The sequence below is a fragment of the Bactrocera latifrons genome, unplaced genomic scaffold (assembly GCF_001853355.1).
Source record: "Bactrocera latifrons isolate USDA-ARS-PBARC rearing strain unplaced genomic scaffold, ASM185335v1 scaffold_581, whole genome shotgun sequence".
In the NCBI taxonomy this organism is placed as follows: Eukaryota; Metazoa; Arthropoda; class Insecta; order Diptera; family Tephritidae; genus Bactrocera; species Bactrocera latifrons.
The window spans coordinates 54,145-71,324 of record NW_017537247.1 but is presented as its reverse complement, the minus strand read 5'-3'; the positions used below and the strand labels follow the sequence as shown (position 1 = coordinate 71,324).

Below are 17,180 nucleotides of genomic sequence, written 5' to 3'. Positions count from 1 at the left end.
CTGAACGTAAGTCCTATACATCCCGTATATGCTTTCGTAGTAGCTGGTGGTGTATTCTCTTGGGAATCTAAGAAGCAGAGAGTCTTAGCTCTAAGTAGTACAGAAGCCGAGTATATAGCATTATCTGCGGCAGCAAAAGAAACAGCGTACATAACCAAACCTCTAACAGAAATGGATTTTGGCAAGAGCGGACCTATGGTAATAAATAACAACAATCTGAGTTCACAAAGTCTGGTGAAGAATCCAATTTATCATGCACGGAGAAAGCACATTGACATCAAATTTCATCATATCCGGCTGATGTGCATTAACAATGAGATAGATTTAAATTATAACAATATGATGTCAGATATGTTAACTAAAAATTTACAAAAGTTAAAGCATTTACAATTCCCAAAAGAGATGGGTATATATTAATAGATATAAGTAAATAATTTTTGTAAAGTGTTGAGAAGGGGTGTTGGAAATATATATACATATATACGTGGCAACACTTCCCATCACTATTTTCCGTTATCCTCATCTCTTTGTATAGTACAAACAAACACCCATTATTACCTAAGTAAATATAAATATGTATATATTGGGCATTAGAGGTTTTGATAACATTTTAAAGACCAATCCGACGCAAATATTCGCATATGGATGCAATTATATGTATGTACATATAAACAGATTTTTCAACCATAACCGTAATGATAAAAATTGTTTTTGACAAAATCCCGTTTTCATAAAATCTTAAAAGTCATACTCATATAATTATGTGTATATGTAAACAGATTTAAAAACCGTACTCATAAAGTTCATATGTATTTAATTTTATATTCATGTAAACAAATTTGAAAAAATCATATATATATTTTTTATGTAAATATACATATACACCCATTGTTTCATACATAAACGCCGTTGTCACGGACAACCAATGGCCGAACTTCACGCTTTGTCAAAATGTCAATGTGTCTAAGGACGAACGCGACGACAAAGCGTCACAGCTGTATCGAAAAAAACGAATGGCCGCCGATTGTCACCGCTTCCCTTTGCCGCTGAAACAGTTTCGCTTACCACCAGCGTAAATATGTATGTACATATATTTATGCGTGAGCTTGCATACATATCGACGCAGCTGAGTAAAAATATTTCAGAATCACAAAATATTTTTCACATTCCTTGACAAATACAGTCAATACTGGTTATCTGCCACATTCAAAGATACAGATACTTGTAATTAGTTAGAAATAAAAATATAATATGGTATATAAGCGACAACGGATACTTAAGCGACTCGTACTTAAAACAATTTCTATATATTATATTTCAAAAAACATACCGTGAGATGCGGCAAGATATAATATATTCTGTTAAGAGTGATGTGGGAGGGATTTGATTTTCATTTAAGCGGAGTACTACTTGGACAGGATTGACTGTACACATGAATCAGAGGAATATTGAATATTTTCTTTGCAACATTTCTTGAATTGAAAATCGACAAATAAACTATGTTGTCAATTTTGTTCTAATATATTTTAAAACTTATTTTTGCGGGGTTGACACTTTGTCCTTCTCATACATTCCAGAAATATATTCAATTTATGATTTTTAGCTTTTGTCATCGCCGCTCGGGGAGATGGTGTCTGCTTTTATGAATGAAGCGAGTTTGCCTGTTGAAAGTGCGCTTGCGTTCATGAATGAAAACTTTGTTGTTGTATAATATACTATACATTTTGACGTCGGCCATATTGATTTCTGATGCTATTGTTGGCGATTGTTGTTTTTGAAGAACAATATTTGTAAATTTTGCAGATGACATATCTATATGTGAAGGCATATAAGTATATATGTATGTTGTGTCTGCATTTTTTGTGTGGGAATATCATACGCACATACTTGCATGTGTACTCATATTGTAAGTATGTATGAGGATTTTTGAGACTATCGTTGTTTTTCCAGAAGAATGTATGTATATTTTGATTTACATGCGTACACATATGTATGTATATTATTTGTGTGAGAATGTCATACGCACATACATATGTACATATGTGTGTACGTAAATATAGAGAAGAGCGAGTTTTTATATTTCTGATAAATGATATCTTGATTTGAAATTGATTTGTACTTTCATACATATCTGCCGGAGAGATGCGTATGCAAGTTTTAAATGACAAGAGGTGTGATTTATATATACTATTATTGTAATATATTATGTGTTTAAGATATTACGATAATGTTTCATAGATGTAGTATATATACATTCATACGAAATTATATAATACTATCAATGATAAGAAATATTTAAAAAGTAGCTTTTATTTGAAAATTAACTGCAAATGTTATCATGATAATAGCATAATTTAATAATATTGTTATCAATTTTGCATGAATTCACGAAAATTCGCAAAATGATATTCATATCATTTGATATGATTGCATGTAAACGTATAACAATATAAGTAAAAGAACAACATTCAACTGTAAAAGCAATGTATATTTCTGAGCATAATTTTCATTCAATGCTCAGCTCTGTTCACTCATCTCTGTTAAAATTTCTCCTTCCGAGCCAAGAGTCTGAGATCTGAAATACTAGCTGTTAATAAAAATGCGAGAAATTTTTTGCAATTAGAGAATTGGTGAACATGTGGCTCCAAACGTCATCACTGTCATTGTAAATGTAGTCGGCTCATTAGCGTTTGGTTCATACCAAAGAAAACGTAGAAATTTTTGGGTTTCTTTTCGTACGCGAACTTGGTGAAACATTTCAGCTATATCGGCTGTAACAGCAATTCTCTTTTGTCGAAACGTAAAGAGCACTGAGTGTAACCGCGAAAATAGGCAAATACCAATATTTTTGACGGTGGAGTCGAGGGGTCCTAAATGTCTGATATACCTCTTTTAAGTATAATCGCGTATCTTTGTGTGCAGAGTTTCAGCCAGATCGTGGTCTCGTTGCATCCTTTTCCGTAGACAATTCGCCCGAAATAAGCCCATTGATAAGCTATCGGGGGTTTCAATGTCCGGGTGCTTCCACAATAAGCTGGTTTAGACTTTTCTGCAATTGGTCTATTTTCTCAGCCATATATGGATTTTATTGGAGTTCCAAGAGCCGCGTTATTTAAGCCTATCAGAAGTAGTGGAGTGGCGTTTGAATAGGAGTGCATTGACAATCCTTTCGAATGTTTGAACTGTAAACGTAGTTTGTTAGAGTCAAGCAATTGAGTTGGTAAATGGAGTTTCTTGACAGAGCGAACACCTTTAAGGGTTCTCGTACCTATGTGTGCTACCAGTCCAACGTAGGCAGAGCGGTTGTGGTGTTCCTCTTATATTTAGCTGTTTTAAAAGCTCTTCGTCGACGAGTGTAAGAGATGAGCCATCATCTATGAAAGCGTATGTTGATACACTCTCCTGACCAAAATGTATGACCACTGGAAGTATTCGAAATAGTGTGCTTGACTCAGTTGCTATATGCGCATTGATGTTGGCAGAATGCTCTCTGGCTATCATTCTGACATTATTTGACGCTTTGGTAACTCCAGGTTGATCAAATTCCCAATTGTGTAAAAGTGGATTATGACTGCGTTTGCATCCGTTAAGGCTGCAAGGTTTGACCCAATTACATTTATTCATCGAATGTGTTTTCAAACATCGACGACATAATTTTAGTTTACGAACAACGTGCCACCTTTGACTTCGTGGCATTACTTTGAAAGAAGCCAACTGAAAGAGTGAATCACTGAAGTTTTGTAGATTGCATACTATTAGGCTCCGCTTATGCATTCCCCAATACCTTGGTAGAAGCCTAAGTAATTTCGAAACCAATCGCTGTTCAAATTTAGGATTGTTCAAATGACCAGTCAGACCTGATACTGATATCGTTGTACAGATATTTTGCACTTCTACGGCGAATTCGACTATAGATTCCAAGTGACTCTCCGATGGTGGCGGTAGTTCACAAATTTGGTGTTGCAGAACACTGATGATCAATTCTGGTCTACCAAATCTCATTTGAAGAGTGGCCATAACTTAATTGACGCATGAAGAGTGCTATAGCAGATTTTTAACAGACTTAACGCTGGACCTTCCAATGCCTGTCGCAGTCTTAGAGGATTCTCTTCGTCAGAGAATCCGCAAACCTCTGTAGTTTGATTGTAAGCAGCATAAAACAACGTCCACTCGCTGGGTTTACCATCATATTTGGGTAATGCTTTAGCAAGGCTGTTGCGAGAAGCAACTTGATCCCGAGTCAATCGACCACAAGCTGAAGAACCAAAAGACAAGTTGTTAACGCGCCCAGCTGTCGGAAGTTGTATGAGCTGGTTCCGGTGTTTGAATGTCGGTTTCACCTTGTTGACCCGTTAATATTCCGGTTGGAATACTGTTAGGTAGTGGAGCCACAAATTGTGGTGGCAGCTGCAGCATTTGGGATGGAAGAAGAGCCTCATCCCTGAGCATTTTTGAGATCCGAGGCATTAAACATTGCCTTTCGTTAAAATCGTAATCAAAACCCATTGCATCTATGCGATCCAAAAAGCAGTGCTGTTCTCTTAATAAAGCCTCCCTCTGCCTTAAGACTTCGTTTTGCTCTTGTAGGAATTCGGTGCGATGACGAAGGCCGAGTGAACCAGAGGAATTTGCGGAGTGAACAGGACTTATAAGTTGACTTTCTTGTAGATGCCCGTATGCATCGGTGATGCCGTATGCAGCCGACTCACATTTGGAGGAGGTGCATTTGATACACCTGCGATCGAACTCTCAGTATGTGTCACATGAATGCGTCGTTTAACAGCCCGATCAGTACCACTATTATCCTCCAGGTTGCTCACAATTGGAAAGCTTGCTGAGGTAGTGAGATTGGCGGCTGCAGCACAATTACGACCCAGAACGAAATTGGCAGGTGCAGCAGACGATTTTAAAATATTCGCGCGGTGAGGGTGGAATAAATTTTTTAAGATGTTAATAAAAATGCGAGAAATTTTTGCAATTAACTGAAATAATATTTAATACCGAATTTAAGAGTTATTCAACTGCACCCTCTGAACGTTATCGATGGTATGATCGTTTTGCCTCTTGCCTACTTTGCTAAATAGACTAATTGCTCCCGGTTTCCCAATTGGACCAATCAGAATGTTCCACGTCAGTTCATGCGAGAGCAAGTAGGACTTACGAGGATTACGTGAGTCATGCTGCCAGATCGTTCGTAACACTAGTGTTCTAAGTTCATCGAAAGTGGGTACTGCAGAACCAACCATTCTGCTAGAAAGAATTCAGTTGATAGCTCGTTTACGATTCCCATATTAACCGCCTTCGTAGTAAAACATATAAAAGAGACTTATGTAATATTTCATTGGTCGGTAATAGTCAACTCCGATAATTAGAAAGGCCCGCCCGACTTTGACGGACGCGGGCTTCTGGTAAGTTTCCCCTAATCTGTTCGCAAATTTTGGGCCGCAATCTGAAACATCGCACGCACTTGTTTACTACGTGACTCACCACCTTTTTGGCTCCAAGTGGCTAATATTGTGGTCGAAAATTCGTCTACCTAGTGCCTGAAATACGCATCCCATGGCGAAATGTATAAAACAAAAGTTATTTGTCACATCATTTACTACCGAAATGGTATACGTGATCATGGCCGTAGGACGAACCGCTCCCGAGATACGACCGAAAATGTGGCACGGCACAGCGCAAGGTGAAACTTGTTGCAGATCTCAGCTAACCTATATTGGTCACCCAGAACCCACTGCGTGGAGGTAGCTGCTCTTCGGGTTCCTCTCAAGCCCAACACAACCAACCAACCATATGTCAGGCTTGTTTTAGTCTGAGTCTGTGTCAAATTTATTGATAAAATCAAATTTTGTACTAAATTTTGGCACTTGTTGCCTAGATGTGTAGAGCGTATAAAACGATCACGAGATTGGGGGCCAGTAACTTTAGAAGAAGCCTCTGTCACCAGTTTGACGGTTCTCTCGACTGCCACGGTGTGAGAGGGGAATTCACTAAATTTCCATACCTCTGCAGTGTCACCCGACAGCCCTTTTATGAGTTCTTCCTTAGAAACTGAACAAAGAACTGGTGGAACAGTCAAGGTAATAGTCTTCCAGTTAATCATATCGTAATAATTATTAGCTTTGAAATTCTGCTTTACCACTTTACTACATCTAACCCTTCCATTTACAGTGTCAGTGTCAGTTACTGCTTCTCTGGCTGCCAGAAGCCGGTCAAGGGAAAAACTTTCTGACTTCTATCCGTTCGTAAGTCATCAGACTAAGGAGAATGTTTTCTGGAAGAGCAAAGAAAGCATTCTGTTGAATGGATGAATCGACAACCTTGCGCAGTTTAGCAGGTAAGTATCTCGACCTTTAAATTGCAGCATAGAGATGGCGCGAACAATCTTTGATTGATTATTGAGAACCGCAAAGGTGAGTAAACTATAAGTATGTACTTAACCAAAATCTTTATTTCCTTTGTTGGTTTATCAGTAGAAATGTATAATCTCAGAATTATATTTGCACAGGTGAGCCAGGGAGATTTGCACATGTTACCTGGATGCATCGACGCTAAATCTGAGGAAGATTGACCGGAAATAACAGCTTCTGAGATTTTATAGAGATAAGCTTGGTCGGTGCTAAGTTGGCACAAAATGGAAGTTCATTGAAATGTAGAAAACAAACAACCCAGTGTAATGGCCATCAGCACCGACAACTTCTAGATATTCCACATCAACTGAATTGTCTTGTAAATGTTGCCATATAGCTTGCGTCCCATCCTCAACTCACCCGGAAGGAGAGCTGACGTGGCCAAAGTAATGGCAACGAGGTTAAGCTATAAGAGAAATATGTTCCTCTTTGACAGTGTCGCGGTAGTACTTTTCACCTTCGCTGACTTGTGTAAGTGCATTGTTTTTGCGGCCGTCAAAATACAGCCCATATACAGAGTTAATACTTTCAGTGTTTTGGAGCTTAACTCCAACACTTATTTTTGCTTGACTAATCTTGCATTTATTAGTGGCAAAGCTAGAAATAACCTCTGTTATCAAACCTGCTTTTTTGGCATCCAGGTGACTGGGACTCGGAGAGATTGTACGGATATATGTCAAACACAGGACATTTCTATCTTAATTTAAATTTAGATACAGACATTTTGAGTTCTGTGTTCTGCTGAGAGAATATAAATGATAGCACTCGGCGAAATGAACGTCAAGAAGTGTTACTGCAAGCCGATTTTTACCTTGCGCTGTGGCGCGCCGCATTTTCGCGGCCATTTCGGTAGCAAATGACGTGACAAATAACTTTTGTTGTATACATTTTGCCATGAGATGCGTATTTCAGGCGCTAGGTAGACAATTTCTCGATTTTAGGCGAATTTCCGAAATTTCAAGGCCGGAGTTGAGGTTGAAGATGCAATCCGATCTCAAAACAAAAAGGTTCCATTGGAATCAGGAAGTACTAACTTTTCCGCACTATTGGAAATCCCGAATCGAAAAATCGCAGTCCGGAATCGACCCACACTAGTACATACCGCCACTCCATATCATTAGTTCAATGCTGTATACTTGTAATGCTATTCACGACAAAAATATGAAAATGTGAAGGCTCCTCCTTGATCCGTGACGAAACCGTTGTACAATCCGACCAGCAAACCAACCGACAGTTAGATATGCGTAAATTGCATATGTGTACATAGACTGAGTTACTTGAACGAGAAGCGCAGCTTCACATAACTCTAGTTTTGGAACTGTCGAAGTTTAATGGGGCTACTCTTGATTTCGAACAGAGCAATGTGGAATGTGCGTGTCCACCTAAACGGGATACTACGTAGATGCTGGTGCGGTAAGCTGAGAGACTGGCATCATAAATGCATGCAACTCCAAGCTAGAATTTGGTAAGAAAGTGGAAAAGTATTTTTTCCTATACTACTAAATTCATCGTAAAGTTGAAGCCACGCTGTTTGATAAGTCATTGGTAATCTTTCATCCCAATCGATTTTCTCAACGTACAGTCGATAAGGGAATATTTTTGCCTTGCAAACTACGGGTCGAATTAATATCAATGGATCATAGAGTTGAGCAATAACCGACAAAACTGAGCGCTTAGTAATTTTTTTTTAAATGGTTTTATTTAGCTCACCCCGTTTGTTTTATTATTTATTATTTATTCTTGGATCAAATTTAGTAATTCAAACTTCACCCTCTTCCTATCAACCGATTAATCTGAAATTTTGTACACACTTTGGGTTTTGGTGACAATACAGCTATGTTTATTCATTATCATTATAAATTCAAGATGGCCGCCGCTACAAAATGGCGGATAACGKAGGTTTTATCAATCCCATCAATATGGGTATTAAATGAAAGGGCTCAACAAGCAGAATACAATATACTATAAAAAATTTAAATCCAAGATGGCGGTCGCTACAAAATGGTGGATAACATAGGTTTAATCAATCCCATCAATATGGGTATGAAATGAAATGTGTCAAGAAGTAGAATACAATTTACTAAGCAAAATTGAAATCTAAGATGGCTAATGCTCAGCCCCTGGTGGGGATAGAGGGGAGGTTGAGGGCTTTCCTGAAAGCCCCAGGTGTGAACTAACTCGCAAATTAATTTTTATCCCCCTCCCTCCCCATACCCCCCGAACTGTAGTGAAACAAAAGGGGAGACATGGTGAAAAAATTTAAAAGGTCATAAAAAAAACTGACACATACGAACGCCAAACCCTTTGCGGGTTTTACTATACTGACCTAGTACTATCACCCTGACTTGGAATTTCTCACCCCCCATATTGTATTGTTGTACTGTGTAAGTATTTTTTATCAATCCCACCAATATGGGTATCAAATAAAAGGGCTTGACAAGAAGAATACAGTGCACTATACAACCTCAATATTTAAGATGGGCGTGTTTGTCATTTCAACTTTCCAAGCTCGGAATAGAGACACATGTTATTGATCCTTCATCTAACGAATTCATCTACAACGGTGGTCGCATTTGCGTTCTGAAAAGAATAAGTTAACGACCACAACTCTGCTGTATTGAATTTGTACAGAAATAATGATGCTCGCATTTACAAAATAAAAGCGCAGGTTCAGCTAGTACACGCCACACGAAATGCAGACAATGTGGATAAAGCTACTATAATACCAGCTGATATCAACAAAACTGGCAGTTTACCAGCGGAACTGGAAATATTTGTGGGGGCAAAAGTCATGCTACGGACCAATAGTGACGTTTCAAAGGGATTAGTAAATGGCGCTATAGGCTACATCAACGAAATCGTTTGGCCTCAATTTCGTCGAACTCAGATGTATGCAACAGATATACCTTCCGTACGAATTGATTTCGAAAGAGACAGAGTACGTGTTATACACCCGAAAGCCATACAGTTTCCAGTGAAGTACAATTACGGGACGGCTGAAAGAAGAATGTTGCCTTTAATACTATCATGGGCTTCTACTATACATAAAATGCAGGGCAGCACCTGTCTCTTATACACATCTAGATGTGTATAAGAGACAGCATATATTGCAATGTTTAAGATAAATGTACTAAAAACCAAAAAATAATAAAATAGATACAGCCGTGGGAATTATAAACATATGCATAGACTAGACTAAAATAAAACCGTGGGGCACGTCAATTGTCTACAAATTATCGACTTAATGTGCGATAGAAGAATCGTTTAATTCGTCGTTAGGCAGTTGACCCGCAGACGGTAAGGAAATTACTTACTATTTTCTTGCTAATGGAAATTCCAATAGTTATACACTCCAAGTAAATAAAAGACAGGTTTCAACTAGTTTATCGTTGGACATTCACACTGCTGGCTGGCGAGGAATCGTTTCACAATCGACAAAACATATGATAAAAGTACTACTCGCTCACCACGATGAGCCCTAAAACTCGCTTATAATCGAGCTTGCTAGCTTGTTTCCACATTCTAGCCCTACTTATCACACGTCCGTCGTTGTCGGTTGAACAACTGCCTAATTATAGTGTAACATTACAAAACAAACACTTTAATCAACGATTGTAGACAATTGACGTGTCCCACGGTTTTATTTTAGTCTAGTCTATTCATATGTTTATAATTCTCACGACTGTATCTATTTTATTATTTTTTGGTTTTTAGTACATTTATCTTAAACAGTGCAACGTATGTTTAACATAAAACCGTTTAACTTAAAAAGTTTTTTTACCTATTTTTATTCTACTAATTTATCGAGATGTAAACGAAAATATGAAAATATCAGCATCGAGATTCCATTGTCTTCCATCATCGAATTTGGCTCAGAGATTTGTTTTATTACTTCTTTTACTTCTTCGATGGTGTGAGCACCAGTGATTAAGTCGTCGACATAAAAATCGCGTTGAATTAGTTTGGAGCCAATGGGGTATAAAACTGCTTCATCGACCGCAAGTTGATGCATGGTGCGAATCGCCAAAAATGGTGCAAACTTTTTCCCATAAGTAACCGTATCGAGTTTGAATATTTTTATGTCATCTTTTGAATCGGCCCTCCAAAGTATGCATTGCTTGTTGTTTACATCAGTTAAGCATCCACCCCCTCTACACAGTAAAACTGGCGCATCCTAATAAAACAGCGGAATTCACCACAGGATGCCACTACAACACAACACCAATATAATACACCACACTCGCATCAACCCAACCAACAAAAGGAATGGACAACGGGAAGCTTACACTATTCGACACACAACTTTCGCACATCAACTTGCGTTCAACACAATCGCATATACACTGTGCCGAGTCGATATCTACGCTAACTTGCTTCAATCAACACCTATCCTGTGCAGTTTTGAAATTTTTGTTGCGTCAGTTGTTCTTCAGTTCTTATGTACGCTGCACCCATATGGGGACCAGCATTGCTGCACAAAACGTATGCGAATGCGGCGAAAGCAGTAGTTCGGTTAAGTGCAATCAGGGTAGCTTGCGCATTCCGGACTGTGTCACACGAAGCGGCTGGAATTATTTCAGGTATCATGCCTCCAGATATTATGKCAATGGAGCTAAAAAGAATGTATGACAAAGCGAAAAACGCGGGCAGACGACTAAATAATCAAGAAAAACAGCAAGAAAGACAAACCAGCCTTAATGAGTGGCAAGTCCTAATAGAACTTAGACGGAAGGAATGGCAAAGAAAGAGCGATAGACAGGTGATCCACATGGAGTTGGAAAATTTATAGATAGAAAGCCAACCGGCTAAAGCTTATCCTTGTGAAGAAATGCTTAGCGGCGGTCCCGCAAGGAAAATAAATAGCTAGAGGAGACGGAGTTAGGGTTTAGTACGTAGGCGTCCTACCCCGCAGGTTCCGTACTTGGTAAAAATGGCGGCACATGCGCATGTAGGATGAATCGTGCATGCCGTCTGAAAAAGGACGGTATCTTTTGAAGATTCCCCCTCCGGTAAAAAAAAAAAAATACAAAAAAAAAAAAAAAAAAAAAAAAAAAAAAAAAAAAAAAAAAAAAAAAAAAAACAAGCATACGTATGTATATACGTATGTTTATATGTAAATGTTCTAATATGTATGTATGTATAAAAATATATTTGCAACAGGTAGATACGGATATATGTATGTATGTATGTATGTTTTTAAGTATTTTTTTTTTTTGTATGTTGCTTGCTTTTTTTTTCTTTTTTGTTGTGATTTTTGTTTTTTGTGGTTTTTGTTTTTTGTACTGTAGTGAACTCTTTCCGGTGCTCTCAAATTTCATACAAATTTATGTTTTATTTGAGTTTTGTGTTGTTCTATTCACCTTTTTGTAGATTTAGTATTTTTTTATTATTAATATATGACGGTATATAGGCACACCCTAATACTTTGCTTGTATGTACTTGTTTTTGTAGATACTTATGTTATGTGCAATTGAGAGCTCGTTGAAGAGATCAGCGCGCTATTTACATAAGTATGCACGAATTGTGTGTTTATGATACAATATAATAAAAATGGTTAATAACAAAAATAATCATAATACACCTGCAGGAGCTACGCGCTCAAAACAGGCTCTTACATTCATTTCAGAAAATGACAGTTTAACAAGATACTGCACTAGATTTGCGCCTTTACCGATTCACGAAAAATTATAAATCTCAATAATTTTTGGATATGACGCCATAATAGAATCCAACGATTCAGGTCTACCTCAAAATTTTAAATCATCTGTTTGCGATATTTACGAAAACTGCTTGGACCCATATGAAGAAACGAAAGCTATGATCTCCGATCAATTAAAGCTAATTAAAGCAATTGCACCTACTCCACATCCGAGAGTAGAGCTGCCACAAGAAGACAGTCAGGAAGCAAGTTCAGGCATCCAACTCGATTTGACCGCTTGTGACACAGAAACATTTGATGGGGGTTATGAAGAATGGCCGTCCTTCCGGGACATGTTTACAGCCGTTTACATCAATCCTCCGAAATTTGCACAAGCGCACACATCGTATCACCTCCGATACAAAGCAAAAGGTCAAGCAGGCATAACAGTTAAACAGTTCGCTCTTAATGACGATACTTTCAATTTTCAAGAATACTGGTCGATAAGCAAATAACGACAATATTAAACTTGCCTAAAATCAAGAAAGAAACAAGTGAAGAATTTGTAACGCTAAAATCCACTGTTTCTAATTGTTTGTCGATACTGTCGACACAGAATATTCCCATAGACAGCTGGGACCCAATTCTGGTAAAGATTTGCACCGCCGCATTACCAGAAAAGTCGTTACTTCTATGGGAGCAATCGCTCTCATCCCGAAAAAAGTGCCCAACGTGGCAACAAATGAAAGATTTTCTAACCACCCAATATGAAATTGCGGAAAGGTTAGAAGAAAAAATAATCAAAACTAAGAACATTAAACACGACCAAAATAAAAGTTTAAATAGACCTCAAGGTAGATGCAAAAACAAGTCAAACAAAATTTTTAACAATACACAATCATTCATGTCCGAACAGAAAAAAAAAACGTCATGCGAACTATGCACAAGAAGGCATAAACTCATATCTTGCGATAAGTTTAAATATTAACGAAAGGAACAACTTTGTCATATCAAAAATACTCTGTACAAACTGTTTGTTCAACGCACACAATCTTCAACTTGGTGTTAAAATACCCTCTAAACTCAGAGAAAATATATGTTGTTATGATCAAAAATATCTCATCAAATTATAAGCAATTATAACAAGTTACAAGATTTTTGTTGTTATTCATATATTTCGAACTTTCTCTACATTTGTACAAGCAGTATCGCTGAAACTCAGTGTTTAATTGAGGATTACACGGGATCTCACATTCCATGTTATATTTTCCTTGGTTTTTGAAAGAATTCTTCTAGTATTTCATCAACTGACAGATCAATATCCCTATGAATATTTATTGATGCTAGACCATTAAGCCTATCTTGACCTGTCGTATTTGGTAAATAGGTTTTAAGTCTCTTTAAACTTGAAAAACTTCTTTTCGGTTATGCTATTGATACAGGCAAGAACGCCAATATGCGTAACAAATTCAAAACATTCCCAAAAGACGTTCTGTCACTGCTTCTAAAGCTTCGAGAGCATTCCAAAAATGCTTGCCTGAAGTTCGCTGTTTCCACATTTTCACCTCCGCAAGAAAGTTTTGTTCTGAACAGTTGTTCACCCTTTCATAAAAAGAAAATATTTCTCGAGCCTTTTTAGCGTCAAATTCGTACTTTGGGAAAAATACACAAACATTTTCTAACACTGATCTATGGTCAAGAAAGGGGCTTTCGAAATGAGCAATATAAAAAGCAATTCGATAGTACGCCTCAGCGTCGTTCGTTTTCAAATTGAAGCGATTCATTTGACGACTACTGTAGCGTGGTTTTTTTCTGGATCCGTCACTGGCTATCACATATGTATATAACAGACATTGGCAGCAGGTCTCACATTTAAAATTAGCAGACCCCGATTGCAACAACTTTCGCACCCCAACTTTCGTTCAACACATTCGCATATACACTGCGCCGAGTCGATATCTACACTAACTTTTTTCAATCAACACCGATCCTGAGCGGTTTGGAAATTTTTGTTGCGTCAGCTTGCCCAAATGTCACACCACCTTACCTGTTGATACCTTTTTTTCGATAAAACGCTTTCTACCTAACTTTGGATCACCAGCGATCCCGCACGTATTTATTCTAATCAATAATTAAGTTTACCATGCAGTGTAATTAAAAATTGTGTTAAAAATAAATTATCACTTTCATATTTCCGATTTGTTAAAAAGAATACTTTACTATTAACATCAAACGTTAGTGTAAGGGACTTCAGGAAAACTTAAATGCAGTAGTGTTGGGTTCCACCTATGTTGGGCACCCAAATAGTCACTATAAATTATCAGGTGCGATGACTCGAATGCACCGATACATTTTGCAAATGTGTCCTCTTAGGGCGGCGACTGCTGGACCTGCCAGCAGCGATTGTTTTTGTCGTGCTATCGTCTTTGAACACGTAATGATGTGGGATAAAATATGTGGGTAGCGATGGTATTGGCTTCGATACTGGGGACATGTGTTGAAGTTCGAGATATTCCTTCAGAAAAGATACGTATTGTAATTTTAATTGTCGTAACGCTTGCTCGTATGAATCACCTAGAAAGTTAATACTCGGCTTTAGAGGTAAGCGAACCGAATATTTGCCTGTCAGCTAACGATTGTAGTTTGCCTTAAAGTGATCTTCGCAATCGGGTCCCTTATTAGATTGATGGATGATCTGCGTCACACTCAGCGAGGTTATTGTAAACGATGATGGCTTTAGCCATCCGATGGAGCTTTTGAAACTTAGGATCAGCTAAGTTGATATTCGCTGGAGTATTCCAATCACTGATTTCAAGTGTATAATTTGGCTGATAATCAGTGATTGTTGGAGTTACGGCAGATTCTAAATTGGCACTGAAGCTGCTATGTATAGAATGAATTGAAATGTTGACGCTAAAATTAACAATAAATTCCGAATCTCCGATACAGGAAGCAGCTAAATACGATTTAGATTTTGTAATTTGTTATTTATTTGCTAATCTCATAGTTAGAAAGTTGAGTTGTGAAGGAGAATCTAGAATCGCGCGAAACAATATCAGTTGCAAGAAGCACACATTCAGTTGAACAAGAGTGTGACTGAGGTGAAGGTGAGCGATTTTTTGATGTCCTTGTGACGAGGACAGCAGGCTGCAATGAACCTGGTATGGTTTCTGAAATACCAGTTACGGCTTGATGGACTTGAGTAAAACGCAGCAAGGTATGATGCTTCATTGAGCAACACCTGATGTTATGGTTTGAGACAATTAATGCAAAGATGTCCCCTTTTGGCTTCCTTCCACCTGTCACCTGAACTCCAACTTGCGAATAGTGGGCACGTGTACACAATATGGTCATGTTTCTGACAAATCGCACAACTTTTGGTGGAAGTCTGAGAAACAACATATGCATTTTTACGATACTTTGTATTGCTGACCTGTGTGCTAGGTGTTTTTGGTATCATAGCATGAGTCACATTTTTAAATGTTTGACATCTCCTCTGCAAGAAAGTAGCCATGACTGTCCACGTGGGCAACTCGTCAACTGGAACCTTTTGTTCCCACAATGCGTGTGTTTCCGGATCCAATTTCTGTGATGCGATGTACTGAAGCAAACAATCAGCTATTTGTTTGAACGTACCCAAGGAATGCAAGGCTCGAACATGCGATACTAATTTGTTTAACTCCTTCGTGAATGCTGCCTTAACTCTGATAAAAGTTGCAGCGAATTAATCGCGAGTGCTGGTTGCAAGCTCATCCAGAGAATGTATAAACATAGGGGAGGTGCAGGTTCGATGTCGAACATTTTATAGGATTGTAGTACGGAACTCACCTCACAACCACAGAATTCACGGTGTGAAATGTTAACATTTTTAAGAGTTCTCTAACTCAAAAAGCGAATATGAAGAGAAGCAATTATAAGTATGCATGCCCATGAGTACACTCCCAACAAAGAATTTCATTTTGCTTTTCGTTTATATTTTATTCCATTTTAAACAGCGAAAAATGTTTACAAAACGCACTTCTCACACAGAGAACATAAACACATTTTTTATGTTCTCTGTTTCACGTGCCCAAGAATATGAAAAGTATTTATGCATGCCCATGATACACCCAAACAGAGAATATTAAAGAAAAATAATTTCTTTGATATTCCATGGGAAATATGTATGTGGAACTTTTTTAATTTTTGATTTATTATTTTTAAAATTATTTAAGGTTAATTCGATCTTATTTTATAATAAGTCATTTTAAATAAATAAAATATTTACCTAAACATTATGATGATATTTTCATGATTCATACGCCATGTACGAATGTAAGCAATTTCGTTTTGCCGTCGGCATTTAAATTTTTGCTTTCAACCAAGAAATTGCATATATGTACTTATGTATGTGCAATGTATGCCTTTGCGTTTTGCCATCGGCATTTCCATATTGAATGCAAAAGTAATTATGTATTTCATTGTTTCGTTTTGACGAAATTTTGTGTATTAGGACAAGTGTCAATAATTGCACCAAAATGAAATAAATATTTACATATCACATACCAGGGAATCTGTAAAAATCTTCTTATATGTTCTTTGTATATATCATATATAAAGAAGTATTGAGCTTTACACAGAAATGAAAGTAACCATCCTTCTTTCTACTACTTATATATTGTCCCAATTGACAACTGTCAATAATTGCGCCAATTTTCATAAAGTTTGTGATTTTGTGAAGTGCGGACGGATGTGAAAGTACCAACGCGGGGGGTACTACGACTATTTAGTTTCCCAAATGAATGGAGCTGGCTGAAAAGTGGAAGGAGAATCTAAACCTTTCTCCCACTGACCACGTTCCAGCCACCAACTCATTCACTTGTGAGAAACATTGTGAAAAAAAGGCAATTGACCCAAAAATTCTTAAAAGGAATGCTGTACCAATATTACATCTCGGTAAGTGCAGTTCTTTTTTATCCTGTGGGTGTTTATTTAAGTGCGTGTGAATGGTAATTTGGTTGCGGGTGCACATGCTAGTGCGTGTGTGTGTTTTGATAGTTTGCCCAGCCACATGCAAGTAAAGTCATTCTCTGGTGCGTGTGTGTGTGTTTAACTTAATTGTCTGTGGGTGCATATAATATTTAATATTC

The 17,180-nt window shown here is 37.7% G+C and overlaps 1 pseudogene; it reads right to left on the bottom strand.

The window, feature by feature from the left end:
* Positions 1 to 3,252: 3,252 nt before the first annotated feature.
* LOC108974718 lies at positions 3,253 to 4,416 on the bottom strand (annotated as a pseudogene).
* Positions 4,417 to 17,180: the final 12,764 nt, after the last annotated feature.